The following is a 16,472-nucleotide window of genomic DNA, read 5'->3' on the forward strand; positions in this document are numbered from 1 at the left end:
TTAGGTGGTACTAGGAGAAGGCAATGGCAACCCACTCCAGTACTCTTGCCTAGAAAATCCCGTGGATGGAGAAGCCTGGTAGGCTGCAGTCCATGGGGTCACGAAGAGTCGGACACGACTGAGAGACTTCACTTTCACCTTTCACTTTCGTGCATTGGAGAAGGAAATGGCAACCCACTCCAGTGTTCTTGCCTGGAGAATCCCAGGGACGGGGGAGCCTGGTGGGCTGCCGTCTATGGGGTTGCACAGAGTTGGACATGACTGAAGTGACTTAGCAGCAGCAGCAGTGGTAAAAAACTCGTCTGCCAATACAAGAGACATTAGAGACTCAGGTTCGATCCCTGGGTCAGGAAGATCCCCTGGAAGAGTGCATGGCAACTCACTCCAGTATTCTTGCTTGGAGAATCCCATGGATAGAGGAGGCTGGCCAGCTATAGCCCATAGGGTTGCAAAGAGTTCAACACGACTAAAATGACTTAGCACACAAGCAGAAACAAGAAATTGATCATTTAATTTGGGAAATTTCATCAACTGCTTCTTTTAGAATGTTTATCCAATATGCTGCCATATACATATTTGAGTATGAAAACAACGTAATATATGTTGAGTATGAAAACAATGTAATATACTGTTGAGCATCTGGTAAGGGCCTCAGAAAGAAATGCTTACTTATCCATGTCACTTAAAATAAATATGGGTCAAAGCTAATATTGCTGAGTATTTACTATGAGCTAGGGATTTCATGTTGCTAATACAGCAGTCTTAGAAGATAGGTTTTCTAAAATTTCCAAGTTGAGAGATACATAATTTATTGGAGGCCACACAATGGTCAAAGAAGAGATCCAGATTTTTAAAAAAAATGTTGACTGTGCTGGGTCTTTCTTGCTGCACACAGGCTTTCTCTAGTCGTGCCTAGTCGGGGCTACTCTTTTATTGTGGTGCACAAACTTATTGTGGTGGCTTCCCTTGTTTTGAAGCCCAGGGCTCTAGAGCGCAGGTTCAGTAGCTGAGGGCTTAGTACCTGTGGCATGTGGAATTTCCCCAGATTAGGGATCTAAACTGTGTCCCCTGGGTCGGCAGCTGGATTCTTATCCACTGTACCTCCAGGGAAGTTGAGGAGAGCCAGGATTTGAACCTAAGGCTTTCTGACACCGAAGTGCTTGTTTTGCATTGCCTCTGCTTTGTATTTTAAAGAATTGACAGTGGTGTGGGTCTTTTGTCTGTCTCCTCTTCCACTGATTAGAACGTCATTGGTTGTATGAAGGATAGTTGCTTCATGTAGGGGGAAGCATAATGTCATTGTCTTCACTTGGAAGTTTACGATGGTTTTAGGAATAGGACGGATGCTGAGTTAACGAGTTAACAAGATATAGTATGGACTGTGCTGGATTGTTTGTCTGAACTTGGCGCCATCACCAGCAGCCCTTTCCAAGAAAGTGGAACATTCCTTGAACTCCCTTCCTGTGTGGTGCTTAGTTAGAATTTGCTAGTAAGAGGAACTTAAGTGAGATTCAGAAGGTGGAAGTGAACTAAAACTTTTATCCTGGGAAGGTCCTGATGGTTAGACGCAGCTGGTGTCTAGAGCTTCCACTTAATGGTTCTGGTACATTTTTGGACTTGCCCAGACTGTGATTTCCCTAAGTAATAAGTAGTTTCCAGACCTCTTTACAAGGTCCCTCTTCATAGCTGTGGCCACTTCTCAAACTTCCTAGAGATGGATGTTTTTTTCCACTCCATTCTAAAACCTTCAATGCTGCATCCTCTAATATTTGTGTAGCCTTAATTTCTATGTTACATCTATTTCACTGTAATGTTGACTTTTTTTTCCAAAATAAATCCAAATTGGTAGATCAAATGTGACTTTTTCTACATTTAAATAGATTGTAATGATGCAGTAACTTTCCATCTTGATTTAGGAGTGAGAAGGAAGATAGGATAAGTACAAAGGAGAAACTGGAAGGGATCTGAAGTTTAGAAGATGCTAAAGCTGAAAAAAGTCCTACTAATGGTAATGATTCCTTATTTAATAGTGCATGTTTTATAATATGGATAGAGTTTTCAATTTTATTTTGTTCGGAAAACACCCATTGAGTATCCACTATGTAAAACCCTGAGTTGGGTATGCTGGGAAATCCATAGAGATTAAACTCTTCTTGAGAATTTACCAGACATCAGATGCTTAGATTTTCAGTTCACACCACAACTTCATCAACTAGATAATATTTATCCTGATCATACAGATGAGGACTTCAGTCCCAGAGAGAATAAGTAACCTGGCAGAGGATACAAGGTAGTTCAAATACCTGGACTAACCATTTTGATCTATTTGTTTTCAAATCTCCACTCTTCCATCCACTAGTCTGAGATGCTTGCTGTCCCCCAAGAATTTTTAATTCACTTGAGATAGATTTGGAAAAGAAAACATATTCCCTACCCTCCCTGATGAATTCAAATGGATTATTTTAAAAACAACTTAGGGGAACGTCTCTGGTGGTCCAGTGGTTAAGAATCTGCCTGCCAATGAGGGGACACAGACTCAGTCTCTGGTGGGGGACTAAGATATCAGACAATGAGGAGCAGCTAAGCCCATGGACCACAGCTACTGAGCCCACACTCTGCAATGAGAAGCTCGTGTCCCACAATTAGAGAAAGCCTGCGAGCAGCAACGAAGAGCTTGAGCACCATGTCAGACCCAGTGCAGCCAAAAGTAAAATAAACCAAAAAACACACAAAAACTTACTAGGGTCAGATTCATTTCTTTTTCTTATTTACAGAGAATTTTTATGCATTTAGGTCCTATCATGATTCAAAATAATTGCACCTAGATGTATATTATTTGGGGCTTCCCGGGCGGTGCTAGTGGCAAAGAACCACCTGCCAGTGCAGGAGACGTGAGAGACATGGGCGTGATCCCTGGGTTAGGAGGATCCTCTGGAGGCGGGCACAGCAACCCACTCCAGTATTCTTGCCTGGAGAATCCCATGGACAGAAGAGCCTGGCAGGCTACAGTCCATGGGGTCACAAAGAACTGGACGTGACTGAAGTGATTTAACACACAGGCACACACATACACACAGTTTTTATTTATTCATTTTCCTCATTGTGCTGGCTTGTCAAAAACAAATTCCAAGTGGAGAACTTTTTGTACTCACTGAAATTGGTGAAAAATAGAAGAGAAAAATGTAGGAAGGCAAGGAGCCTGGGTATTTCCTAATGTAGAACATTTTGACTCAATATTTCAATAGAAAAAAAAGATATTCTGAGGTTTCTTGGGTCTGAAATGTGCCTTAGGAGCACTTGTCATTTTTCTGTAGAATCTGTCTACTGATTGAAAGTCTTTGGCAAATGTTGGAGTTAAAAGTGAATTAGCTTCCAGGTGAGTTCAATAAATTCTGTGCTGTGCTGTGCTTAGTCACTCAGTTTTGTCCAGGGCTTTGGGACCCCGTGGACTGTAGCCCACCAGGCTCCTCTGCCCATGGGGATTCTCCAGGCCACAATACTGGAGTGGGTAGCCTATCCCTTTTCCAGGGGATCTTCCCTACCCAAGAATTGAACCAAGGTCTCCCGCATTGCAGGAAGATTCTCTACCTGCTGAGCTACGAGGGAAACATTTCATATTCCTTACCAGCTAAGCTACCAGGGAAGGAAACAGCATTTCATATCTTTGGCATAAGGAATTCCAGGCTGGCAAACTTGTGTTTTCAGAACCTACATAATTCTGTTGCAAAGAACATGTAACTTAATGTGTTAGCCTATTCTGCAGAACTACTTTTCTAAAATTAGGCACTTTAAAACTGTGAACTGCAAGCAAATTTTATTTAGTTGTTTCAATAAGTCTGAACCTGTAGCAAGATTTTGATTTGGGTAACCCAGGGTTTCTAAGAAGGTTTCTAAGGAGGGTTAAGATTGGTATGTTAAAAGGTGTGTAATATATTCCTTCTAAATAGATGGAAGGTGATCCTGACAAGTTCTACCTGAGAGAACATCTGTTCAGGAACAATTTTTATGCTTTCCTTGACTTGAGGATGAAAAGAGTAGTTTCAAGGATCTCTAACTTTTGCGCATATTCCACTATTAAAAACATACACATTTGTCTGAGGCTAACATTCAGTCTCCTTCCCTTCCAAAGTGAGTAACTAAACAGAGAAAGAAATTACTGGAGATCACTATGGAACCAGTTAGTGGACATATCTCCTTTTCAGTCGTCTCTGACTTTTTGTGACCCCATCGACTGAAGCCCATCAGGCTCCATTCTCTGTGGAATTCTCCAGGCAAGAACATTGGAGTGGGTTGCCATTTCCATCTCCAGAGGATCTTCTCGACCCAAGGATTGAACCCAGATCTCTTGTATTGTGCTGGAGAAGACTCTTGAGGGTCCCTTGACAGGAAGGGGATCCACCCAGTCAATCTTAAAGGAAATCAATTCTGAATATTCACTGGAAGGACTGATGCTGAAGCTGAAGCTCCAATACTTTGACCACCTGATGCAAAGAGGTGACTCACTGGAAAAGACCCTGATGCTGGGAAAGATTGAGGGCAGGAGGAGAAGAGGGTGACAGAGGATGAGATGGTTGGATGGCATTGCCGACTCAATGGGCACAAGTTTGAGCAAACTCCGAGGGTTGATGAAGAACAGGGAAGCCTGGTGTGCTGCAGTCTATGGGGTCGTGAAGAGTTACACACTACTTAAGCAACTGAATAAATACTTTTCAGAGTGTGTGCAGGCAGAGATGATTCCTACTTGCGCAAAATGTTTGGCTCTTCTTAAAATCTCTAAATTGATGACTTATAAAGATGAACGATCATGATAGATAACTAACTCAGCCCTCTTTCATCATAAGGACTTGTTCTGATTGCCTTAAAGTATGACAGTGAGACAACTGCAGTCTTCTGTGACTTAAACCCACATGTTTCCACAGAGTTTCATTTGATCTTCCTCTTCATGTTGTACTTTCTGCTCATTCCATAATTATGACATCATGTTTGTTAATGGCTTTCAAATGCCATTCACTGGTCAACACAACTCCAGTTGGTGAACACAGTTTCAAAGTAGGTCAATGTCTGGACTTGTCCTGTATCATTGGTCTTTCTGAGTAGAAGCTATTGACTCCAAAGGACAAGCTAGTTTGGACTTTTTTTTTTTTTTGCTAATCATGGAACCAAACATTCTAATGATCTTTTATTGTTGGTACATGCATCAGACTGAATTCAATGACATTAGGGATTTCAAAAGTCATCATATGCTTGCACTAAACACAAAGACGTACATTTATCAAGGGCCTGAGACATCTACTGAATCAGGGATGCTTTCATTTATTCATTCATTTGGTCAAATGAAACAATAGACAGACAAGAACATTGTCAAATGGTAAGAAAGTTTATGCAGAAATGACAAACAACTGGCCATTGTAGCTTGGGTGATTGAGGAAAATTCCTGAGAGGATGTTCCATTAAAAACAAAGATTAAAAAAAAAAAGATCAGAATTAAAAAAAGACATTGAAAGTGAAAGTTGTTTAGTCCTGTCTGACTCTTTGCGACCCCATGGACTGTAGCCTGCCAGGCTCCTCTGTCCATGGGATTATATAAACCAGAATACTGGAGTGGGTAGCTGTTCCCTTCCCCAGGGGATCTTGCCAACCCAGGGATCAAACTCAGGTCTCCACGTTGCGGGCAGATTCTTTACCACCTGAGCCACCAGGGAAGCCCCCCAAAGAAGACATTAGTCATGAAAAAATTAGGTGTTGAACTTCCCAGGAGTGATGAATATCTAGGGTGAAGATCACCTCAGTTTAGTTCAGTTCAGTTCAGTTCACTCGCTCGGTCATGTCCAACTCTTTTTGACCCCATGAATCACAGCACGCCAGGCCTCCCTGTCCATCACCAACTCCCGGAGTTCACTCAAACTCATGTCCATCGAGTTGGTGATGCCATCCAGCCATCTCATCCTCTCTTGTCCCCTTCTCCTCCTGCCCCCAGTCCCACCCAGTATCAGGGTCTTTTCCAATGAGTCAACTCTTCGCATGAAGTGGCCAAAATATTGGAGTTTTAGCTTCAGCATCAGTCCTTCCAATGAACACCCAGGACTGATCTCCTTTAGGATGGACTGGTTGGATCTCCTTGCAGTCCAGGGGACTCTCAAGAGTCTTCCCCAACACCGCAGTTTAAAAGCATCAATTCATTGGTTCTCAGCTTTCTTCACAGTCCAACTCTCACATCCATACATGACCACTGGAAAAACCATAGCCTTGACTAGATGGACCTTTGTTGACAAAGTAATGTCTCTGCTTTTTAACATGCTAACTAGGTTGGTCATAACTTTCTTTCCAAGGAGTAAGCATCTTTTAATTTCATGGCTGCAATCACCTAGTGCTTTATAAACCAGGGTAAGGGGACTGGATTTTATTCTGAGTGTGGTGGAAGACATTGGAAGATGTTGAATAAGTGAAATGATCTCATTTATGTTTTATGTAGGTCACTCTGGATGCTGTGGGAAGTATCAATTTTAGAGACAGTGACAGTAAAAGCAGCTAGGAAATAATTATATGGATTCAGGTGAAGGATAATTATGGTGACTTGGATTAAGATGATACTAGAGGAATGTTGCAAAATAGAGGAATTTGGGGTGCTTTTGAACATTAAATCCATTGATTGTGAGACTGAAAATATGTAGCAAGTGCCATAAGGAAATGGCATATCCTAAGGGAGTATGGGTTATTGGCATGTTAAACCCTGGAACTTCTATTCATAACTTGGTTAGATGGTATTTGGTATGTAATTTGGCCTTAGCATGCCTCTATGTCCTCAAATACATTAGAAATATGCCACTTACAGTTGTGAGGGGAGAATAAAATGAATACACTGTGCTGTTTCAAGAGTTTAGATAAACTATGAAATTACTTGAGATGCTTTTTGCTGTCTATAACAGAAAATGTCAATTCAAATACACTTAAACAAAAAGGACATTTATTTTCTCCTATTTTCAGTAATCCATGGGGAAAGCAGGTATGATAAACAGCTATTCAATGGAGTCTTTGAAAATTCAGGGTTTTTCCCCTGTAATTCGACCCTGCCATTCTTTTTTTTTTAAATTTATTTATTTTAATTAGAGGCTAATTACTTTACAGACTCTGCCATTCTTGATCCTAAGAATGGTTCTCAGGGGGCCAGCATGGCTGTATGTGACCACTGGATTTTATGTTCCTTGCTGGTGTCTATCAGAAGAAAGATGGAGAGTATCAGCCTTTTTCTCCAGTTTGACTGGGCCAACTTAGGTCAGAGGCTCATCCTGGAACCAAAATTGGGCCTCCCTGGTAGCTTAGTGGTAAAGAATCCGCCTGCCAAGCAGAAGACGTAGGTTCGATCCCTGGGTCAAGGAGATCCCCTGGAGAAGGAAATGGCAAGACACTCCAGGATTCTTCCTTGGGAAATGCCATGGCAGAGGAGCCTGGTGGGCTGCAGTCCATGGGGTTGAAAAAGAGCAGGACACGACTGAGGAAACACACATACACATACACACACACACACACACAGCCTCAGCTAATTAGGACTTTTCCAGGGAGAGGGAGAATGTGAATGCTTGAATAAAATCATGGTTCTGATAAGAAAGAAGGAAGAGTTGTTGGATAGGTAACCAATAGTATCTATGACAGTTATCTAGAATTCAGTTTAATGCCTTAATAAAATCAATAAATATTATTTATATTTTAAGATCTTAGAGAATCCAAAATGTGCTGTGAATAATTCTTGAAATAATAAAAATTATTAGCAAAAGATGTAGTGAAGTATGTCGTGAAGCAACCTCAGAAACACAGGTATTCAAATCAATTTCAAAGATCTTAAATCACAGAAATGTGGTAACTTAATTTTCTATCCCAAGCTAAAGGAAAATTTATGAGACAGGTATAATGTGCTGTGTTGTGGACTGTTGGAATCTGAACAAGTTGTCTTACTTGATTTTCACAGTTTGATATGTTTTTCTTCCCTTTCCCATCTACCCCTTTTCTTTAAATTCCTATTCAGTTTTTTTCTTTAGAAAAATAATGGTACATTAGTAACGTGGCAGCCCTCATTTTCTATTTCTCTGTAATGGCATTAGCAGAGGTCCTCTGAGGTGATTGACATTAAGGTAGAATCCAAGAAAAATGATACATTTGAAAGACCACGGTCTGACCTTCATGATAATGCTCCGCGTAAGATGTGGCATCAATTTGGTAATTATACCGTACAGACAAAAATGAAATCTATTGTTTTTATAGGTAGTAATTTTCACTGAGCTCAGATTGCAACTTGCAATTAAAAATTCATAGATCATCATCCATTCAAGTGACAATGGTTAGAAGCTAAATAACACTATTTTGTATCAATTGTATACATAAGACACGCATGCCACTTTCTATTTTCTTCAAAGTACCCTATTTTTAGTAAACTCCTCTTTTATTTCTCTTCCTAAAAGCCTTAATTTGACTCAACAGAAGCAGAATATTTCTATAGTGTTTCTTTAAACCATTCTTCTGGTGGATTCCTATTATAGCGAAGTTCAAAAGTACGGTGGCTTATTAAATTGCTGCATTATTTATTCATCCTTTTTATGAAATTGGGGAAAGGGAGGGGAAAAAGAATACCTCTAACTGTGAATTTGGTCCTTATTTAAATGTAAAAGTGCTCATATTTGACAGTGGGCAAAGTTTTCACTGGAGCAGAAAACTATGCACTTGCCACAATTTATATTTGTTTTCAGAGAGGCAGTGTATCTCTAACTATCCTTCTGAATAGAATTTGGTCGATCTGCAGAAATAGTGATTATACAACTCTCTTCTTGATGGTGTATTTAGCATTCTTGAGTCCCTTCTTCTTTTCGCATCCAATCACTTCTGACATATCACTCTCTTCTGATTTTTCTCCCATCCCTCTACACCAGTACCCTTCACTGGCTCTTTTTCATCTTAATGAAATGATTTCCTAAGGTTCTCTTCTACTCATCTTCCCTGCCCTCTTATCCTCAACCTTCTGTTTCTTCAACCCCCTTCCTCTTCTGAGTAACCTCATCCATTCTCATGGATTCAGTTCTCATATATATGCCTACAGTTTTCACATCTTCATCTTTACCCCTTCTTTCTTAAAACCAGACATCATCTCTCCACAGCTGGCCAGGCAGCTCTCCTTGGCTATTCTACAAATGTTTCACCCTCCAGATTGAACTCATCTCACAGAATTAACATACGTAGGAATGTTAGCAACTGGTTCTCTCTCAGCCATTACCCAGTTTGGAAACCATAACATTTTCTGACTCCTCTCATTTCTCAACCCTTATATCTAAGGGATCAATACATATTACAATTCCATCCCTGGAATGTCCCTGAATTCTTTCTCCCCCTTTCCAAGACAAGTGCCACTCTGCTACTTCTTCCTCCCAACATTAACTGGACCACCACAGTCAAGATCTTTATTCCGGACTTTTTGAATGTAGTTCCTTTATGCTTCAATCTAGTCTCCACTTTCATCCATTTCAACACATCCCTTTATTTGTCACCATCTGAAGAATAAAGTCTAGACTCTCAGATGCCCTTCATTTCTTCTCAGCCTTGTTCTCAGTCTCATTTCTGTCTGTATCCTATTTCAACTACACCAAAATTACTTGTTTCTAAACATGTTTTTTTTTTTATATTAAAGTTATCATCATTATTATTGTATTGCTTTTCCTCAAGCTGTTTCCTCTGCCTCTGTTTCCCTCTTTACTTTTTTCAAAATCACACTGCCTCTACATCTTTGCATTTGGTCTTCCTTTGGCCTGAAACAATATTTCTTTAGTACTTAGCATGGCAAGCTCCCTCTTGCGGTTTAGGTCCCAAATGAGAAACATCACCTCGTCGTAGGTCATCCCTGACCATTCACTCCAAAGGATACTCTCACCCAGCAGTTCTCCCATAACCCAACATTGGGTTTCTATACTTCAGATTGCTCATAACTCTCAGAAATTCTCCTGGTTGCATATTTATTTCTTCCTCCCCAGCTAGAGTGTATTATACTTCAAGAAAGGCCTTTATCTTATTTGCAGCTATTGCTCAGTGTCTAAAAGAGGCTTTCCCATGGTAGGTGCTCAATAAATACTGCTGAATGAATGCATAAATTCAGATTTTTTTTCAGTGAGGTGATATGATTTGTTTCTTTGACATACATGTTGTTGTTGTTTAGTTCCTAAGTCATGTCCAACTCTTTGCAGCTCCATGGACTGCAGCATTCCAGGCTCCTCTGTCCTCCACTATTTCCCACAGTTTACTCAAAGTCATGTCCATTGAGTCAGTGATGCCATCCAACCATCTCATCCTCTGTCGTCCCCTTCTCCTCCTGCCTTCAATCTTTCCCAGCAGCAGGTCTTTTCCAATGAGTCAGTTCTTCATATCAGGTGGCCAAAGTATTTGGAGCTTCAGCTTTAGCAACAGTCCTCCTATTGAATATTCAAGGTTGATTTCCTTTAGGATTGACTGGTTTGATCTTGTAGTCCAAGAGACTCTCAAGAGACTTCTCCAGCACCTCAATTCAAAAGCATCAATTCTTCCACATTCAGTCTCCTTTATGGTCCAACTCTCACATTCATACATGACTACTGGAAAAACCACAGCTTTGAGTATATCATGTACGTACTACTAAATGGCAGACAGGAGCCCCCTTCCTGCCCTTATTCTTTCCCTCTGGATGGGTTCAGGGTTTGTGGAAATTATGTTGTACTTATGAACTTTGTCTTTTAATTAAACTATATGACTTTGAAGTGAGAGGGGGAATGTAAGGAAATATTGTTATTAGCTTGGAGACACAGGCAGATTGAACCCATCTGATTAGTACCCAGTTCGCCTGGCTCACCGCAGTGCGGAGAAGGACATGTACTTGGCTGGGAAATCATTTCACATTCTTTTGGCTATATAATGTCCTCTGACACAATAATTGGATCTAACTTTCAGAATCTTCTTATTGAAGAGTGAGTTGGATTTTATATCTCAAAGAAGTATTTACGTATAGAAAATTTGCTTGAGCACATTTTTATAGCACTCAAACATGGAATGGATTTATAAAGCTGTGATTATCATTTTTTCAAGTTCATAACTCCTTACCCCTGCTGTTAGGGGGTTGGTGGGGGAGGGGGTATATAGAAGAAGAGAAAGTATAAAACATCATTATGGTATCCATGCTGATAAATTCAGCCTGGAACAGTGACTTGCATTCTAATCTAGTTGCTAAGCTCTCAGTCTCATGGAAGCACATAGTCATTCATATTCAAGAATCACTGTCTTCAGTAACTTTGTCTGCCCAGCTTCAAGGAGCTTAGTAGAGAAGAAGGGAAGACCGCCATTTTCAATTATTCCCTTTTGTTCTTGCCTGGCCTGCCTGAGTGTATTCTGAATACTGCCACTACATCCCATGCCTGAGACGAAAAGACTGATGGAGAACATTTCTGTTGGAGTTTGCCAGCAGCAGGGGGTGTGTGTGCACATAGCTGTGGTGTCTATTCACTCTATGCGGAATCTGTGCAGTGTGGGCTTTTGCACCCCTAATCCTCACCCTGCGGCTATTTTTTTAGGTAATGAGTACTCCTCTCCTTTGTCCCCTCTTCTGTAATGCCAAGGCACAGTGAACCACAAGGAGTTGGGGCTGGCCGGCCTTTTAGAATTTACCCAATACTACCTTCTGTACTACCTTCTGATCCTGTCTTATCCCATCCCCACAATCTTAGGTACCTTCTTCATTCCCTTACACATTCCCTTTTTGGGAAAATAGAAGCAAGCTCTGTACCATGTTTTAGAGCCACCCTCTATGGGAAACTGCATTTTCCCAAAGATGGCTGCCAAAGTATCTCTCACTCCTCATGTTCTTCTTTAATGTTACCCCAATTGCTCAGCATGTAAAGAATTTCCCAGTGATAAGGAGACACAGGAGATGCAAGTTTGATCCCTGAAAGAGAAAGACCCCCTGGAGGAGGAAATGGCAACCCACTCCAGTATTCTTGCCTGGAATATCCCATGGACAGAGGAGCCTGGTGGGCTACAGTCCATAGGGTTGCAAAGAGTCAGACATGACTGAGCACACACATCATCACTTCATCATCCCTCACCCACCCCACCCCATCATGAAAAGGAGACTATTTCCTATTTTCTTGGAACCAGGCTGGCCTAAGTGACTTGATATAACAATATAATAAATTAGAAGAGATGTTCTGGGACTTCTGAGGCTAGTTCATAGAAGTCTTACAGCTTCTGCCTGGAATGCTTGCTCTGGGATGACCAGTCCTTCCCAGGTCCCCCAGACCTTCTCAATGCTGAAAGAAGCCCAGTTCACAGGGAGAGCCTTCATGCAGGTGCTCTAGTTGATGGCCTCACTGAGACCCAAGCTGACACTCAACATCAATCCTATCCATGTGAGTGAGTAATTTTGCACACCTGACCTGTGAACCTTCAGAAATCTCCAGATCCAGTTGCTTCCTGACAGATCCTGCATGAGAAATGCAAAGCAAAACTCCAGCTGAATCTATTCTGCAGATAGAACCACAGAGAAATATATTGTTAAGCAACTAAATTTTGGGCTAGTTTGTTATGTAGTCATAGATAACTGAAGCACATTAAACCTTATGAGAAAGTCTATTGGGTCAAGCCTTTGGAGGAGGAAGGACAAATCCAAGGTTCCCTTTCCTCCTCGACCCCCACAATCCAGAGGGATTAAGAAAGAGGCAGTAGCTTCCTCTTATCTTCCTCTCCCTCTAGTCTTCTGTGAAGATAGCAGGGTGGAGAGGTCATGGTGTCTTACAGAATATGCTTGAATAAATCACTCAGCTCACTGATTATGGGGTATCTATCAGGATATCAGGCTTTTTCTCAGCTGAGGGTTAGATGTGGGTTTGTTGTTCAGCTGCTGAGTCGTGTCTGACTCTTTGTGATCCCATGGACTGCAGCATGCCAGGCTTCCTTGTCCTTTGTTATCTCCTGAAGTTTGCTCATATTCATGTCCATTGACTCAGTGATGCCATCCAACCATCTGATCCTCTGTCACCCTCTTCTCCTCTTGCCCTCAGTCTTTCCCAGCATCATTTTACTGACAAAGTCCATGTAGTCAAAGCTATGGTTTTTCCGGTCATCATGCATGGATGTGAGAGTTGGACCATAAAGAAGGCTGAGCACTATTATACAGAGTGAAGTAAACCAGAAGGAAAAACACCAATACAGTATAATAACACATATATATGGAATTTAGAAAGATGGTAACAATAACCCTGTGTACGAGACAGCAAAAGAGACACTGATGTATAGAACAGTCTTATGGACTCTATGGGAGAGGGAGAGGGTGGGAAGATTTGGGAGAATGGCATTGAAACATGTAAAATATCATGTATGAAATGAGATGCCAGTCCAGGTTCGATGCACGATACTGGATGCTTGGGGCTAGTGCACTGGGATGACCCAGGGGGATGGTATGGGGAGGGAGGAGGGAGGAGGGTTCAGGATGGGGAACACATGTATATCTGTGGTGGATTCATTTTGATATTTGGCAGAACTAATACAATTATGTCAAGTTTAAAAATAAAATAAAATTAAAAAAAGAAAAAGAAAAAAAATAAAAAAGAAGGCTGAGCACTGAAAAATTGATTCTTTTGAACTGTGGTGCTGGAGAAGACTCTTGAGAGTCCCTTGGATTGCAAGGAGATCAAACTAGTCCATCCTAAAGGAAATCAACTCTGAATATTCATTGGAAAGACTGATGCTGAAGCTGAAGTTCCAATACTTTGGCTACCTGGTGTGAAGAGTCAACTCATTGGTGTGGGGTGGGGAACACTTATTTTTCTACACAGTCATCCTTTTGCTATCCATATATAGACAGATAGCAAAAAATGTAATTTGTCAAGAGACCCAATTATCTTTTAGTTTATTAGATCTCAGCTTTAATGTGAATTAGAAACACCTTGGAGATCAGTTTAAAAATTGTGAATCCTGGCTCTATCCCTTGGAAAGTCTGAATTTGAAGGTCTATGGTGGGGCCTAGGGATCTGCATTGTATAAAAGGTAGCCGAGGTGATTTTACGTAGACCATAAAATCCTTCAGGGGACCACATCATGAAAACCCTTTTTGATTCTTTCTCCTTTTAAATTTGTGTCAATTTTTATGAATCCCTAAACTTTAAAAAATTCTGGGATTTTTATTTTTACCTCATTTAAGGCAACCTCTAACTGAACGAGAATTTTGGACAAGAATCGACTGTGAGATAAATGGAAAGAATTGAAGTACATTTAGAGAAGAAGGAATTCATTAGAAGTTGGAGGATGAGTGAAGATAGACTGATATCATAGAATATTAAGAAGAGAAGTTTTATGGGAAACCCTCCCTGAACTAATTTCCCAGGGTAGCCCTGTAGGTGAATGTAGTCAAAGGGCAGAGGAGCGTGGCATATCGGACAGGGAATGTGGCAGGAGAGTGTGTCCTGTCTCCAGCACTCCCAAGGGGAGAACAAGCAGATTACATGTGTGGCCTCTCAGACTTACTTCTCAGGCTCCCACTGAAGAAGGGGACACACTAGCCTCCTTGCTGAGGACACTCCCACCCCAAGGCTATGTACCATCAATTCCATTCCCACAACTCACCAAGGAGCTTTCAGATCTGTGGTTTGGCTTCCTGCAGCCAAGTCTCCAGGGCCATAGCAGTGACCTCAACCTGGAGAGGCTTTTGAGTGCAAGCGCCAATCTCTCATCACGTTGGTAAAATTATGGAACAAGGCAAGGTCTGTACCTTTCTGAGGAACTAAATATTAGATTTCCTGTATTTTACATTGCATGTTCATCATTTCTACCAGAATAAATTAGGGATTCACTATGAAATACTTATTAAAATAAGAAATTGAGTCACTTAAATATTTTTAGAATTTAGCTTCCATGCAAAAAATTAAGATTTTTATAAATTGCTGAGGCCGTTGGAAAGTAGTCACAATTTAACACTTTCTTCTGTGATTTCTTCAGTCATTAGCTTCTCCAACCCAGGGAAAGGGAGTAACAACATAAGCAAGGAAATAGAGCTATGATTTCTGTGGCTTAGACTTGAGACTGGCTAGATGTTTACTGAATTAATTTCCATTGATTCCTAGGCATGCATTCCTCAACTTTCATTGCAGTGAGCACAAATAATGTGGGAGCCACGACTCTGAATTTGTAGTGGTGGAATTTGAAGGTAAGTGCTACAGCTGCAAGGTTTGGCTCATAGAATATTCGCATATGCTCTCATCACATCATTGGCTTTCACCCTATCACTGGCTTAATACAGAGAAGGATGAAGTCTGGGAGGATGGTGCTACCACAAGACGTCAGAGGACGGCATCCCTGAACGACTACATGGAGAAAAAACTCCTGCTGACTCCATTTGATTGTGATGTGAGCAAGTAATAACCTCTTAATGTGTTTATCCACTCTGATTTTGGGCTTGTTTTAGCCTCTGGCAAATTCTAGTACAGCTCATAAAGATGACCTATTTGCTAATATGACCTATTTACTAATATTTTTCAACTTCATATTTCCTTTGAGCACCAGCATAAGAGCTTGAGTCCCATGTGTCCTTAACTCTGGAATTTGAAACTCCCTGAACACATTTGGCTAAAATGTGGCAGATGCATTAGAGGCTCATTTTCAGGAGACACTGTTGAATGTTCAGGGAGAAAATTTATCCTTGGGGACAGAGATCCAGGAAGATAAGCTTGGAACGATAACAAAGCAGTGGTTGTGTTGGGGGAAGTGGTTCCTCTGAATATGGCTTACTGTTTGGTTTTGAATTCATCCCTGGTCCAGTGTCAGCTGCCTGGATCTTAGGGAGAGAAAGAGAGGTTTGGTAATAAAAACTGAAGAAGTTGTGTAATTTGTGTTTGCTTCATTTATGTGTGAAATCCACTGCATTTATTTTGCTAAGTTAAATAATTCAGTCTCAGTTTCTAACCATATGAGTTTGTAGGATTTTCAAACTTGGTCATGTTTTGAGGATTTTCCACCAGCAACCCTAACCCTAACCAAGAGGCATTCCCAACTTAGAAGATTAGGGTGAAAATCCTTCAGTCCTTCATTGTCTTTTCTGAGATGCTCATGTTCAAAAAGCAGATGGCTCTGTGCTCTAGTTAGGAAGACTTCTAAATTACCAGTTTTTTGTCACCCTGCTTATTTAACTTATATGCAGATACATCATGAGAAACGCTGGGCTGGAAGAAGCACAAGCTGAAATCAAGATTGCTGGGAGAAATATCAGTAACCTCAGATATGCAGATGACACCACCCTTACGGAAGAAAGTGAAGAAGAACTAAAGAGACTCTTGATGAAAGTGAAAGAAGAGAGTGAAAAAGTTGGTTTAAAGCATTCAGAAAACTAAGATCATAGCATCCGGTCTCATTACTTCATGGCAAATAGATGGCGAAACAGTGGCTGACTTTATTTTTTTGGGCTCCATCACTGCAGATGGTGA

Source organism: Bos taurus, chromosome 1, assembly GCF_002263795.3.
Source record: "Bos taurus isolate L1 Dominette 01449 registration number 42190680 breed Hereford chromosome 1, ARS-UCD2.0, whole genome shotgun sequence".
In the NCBI taxonomy this organism is placed as follows: Eukaryota; Metazoa; Chordata; class Mammalia; order Artiodactyla; family Bovidae; genus Bos; species Bos taurus.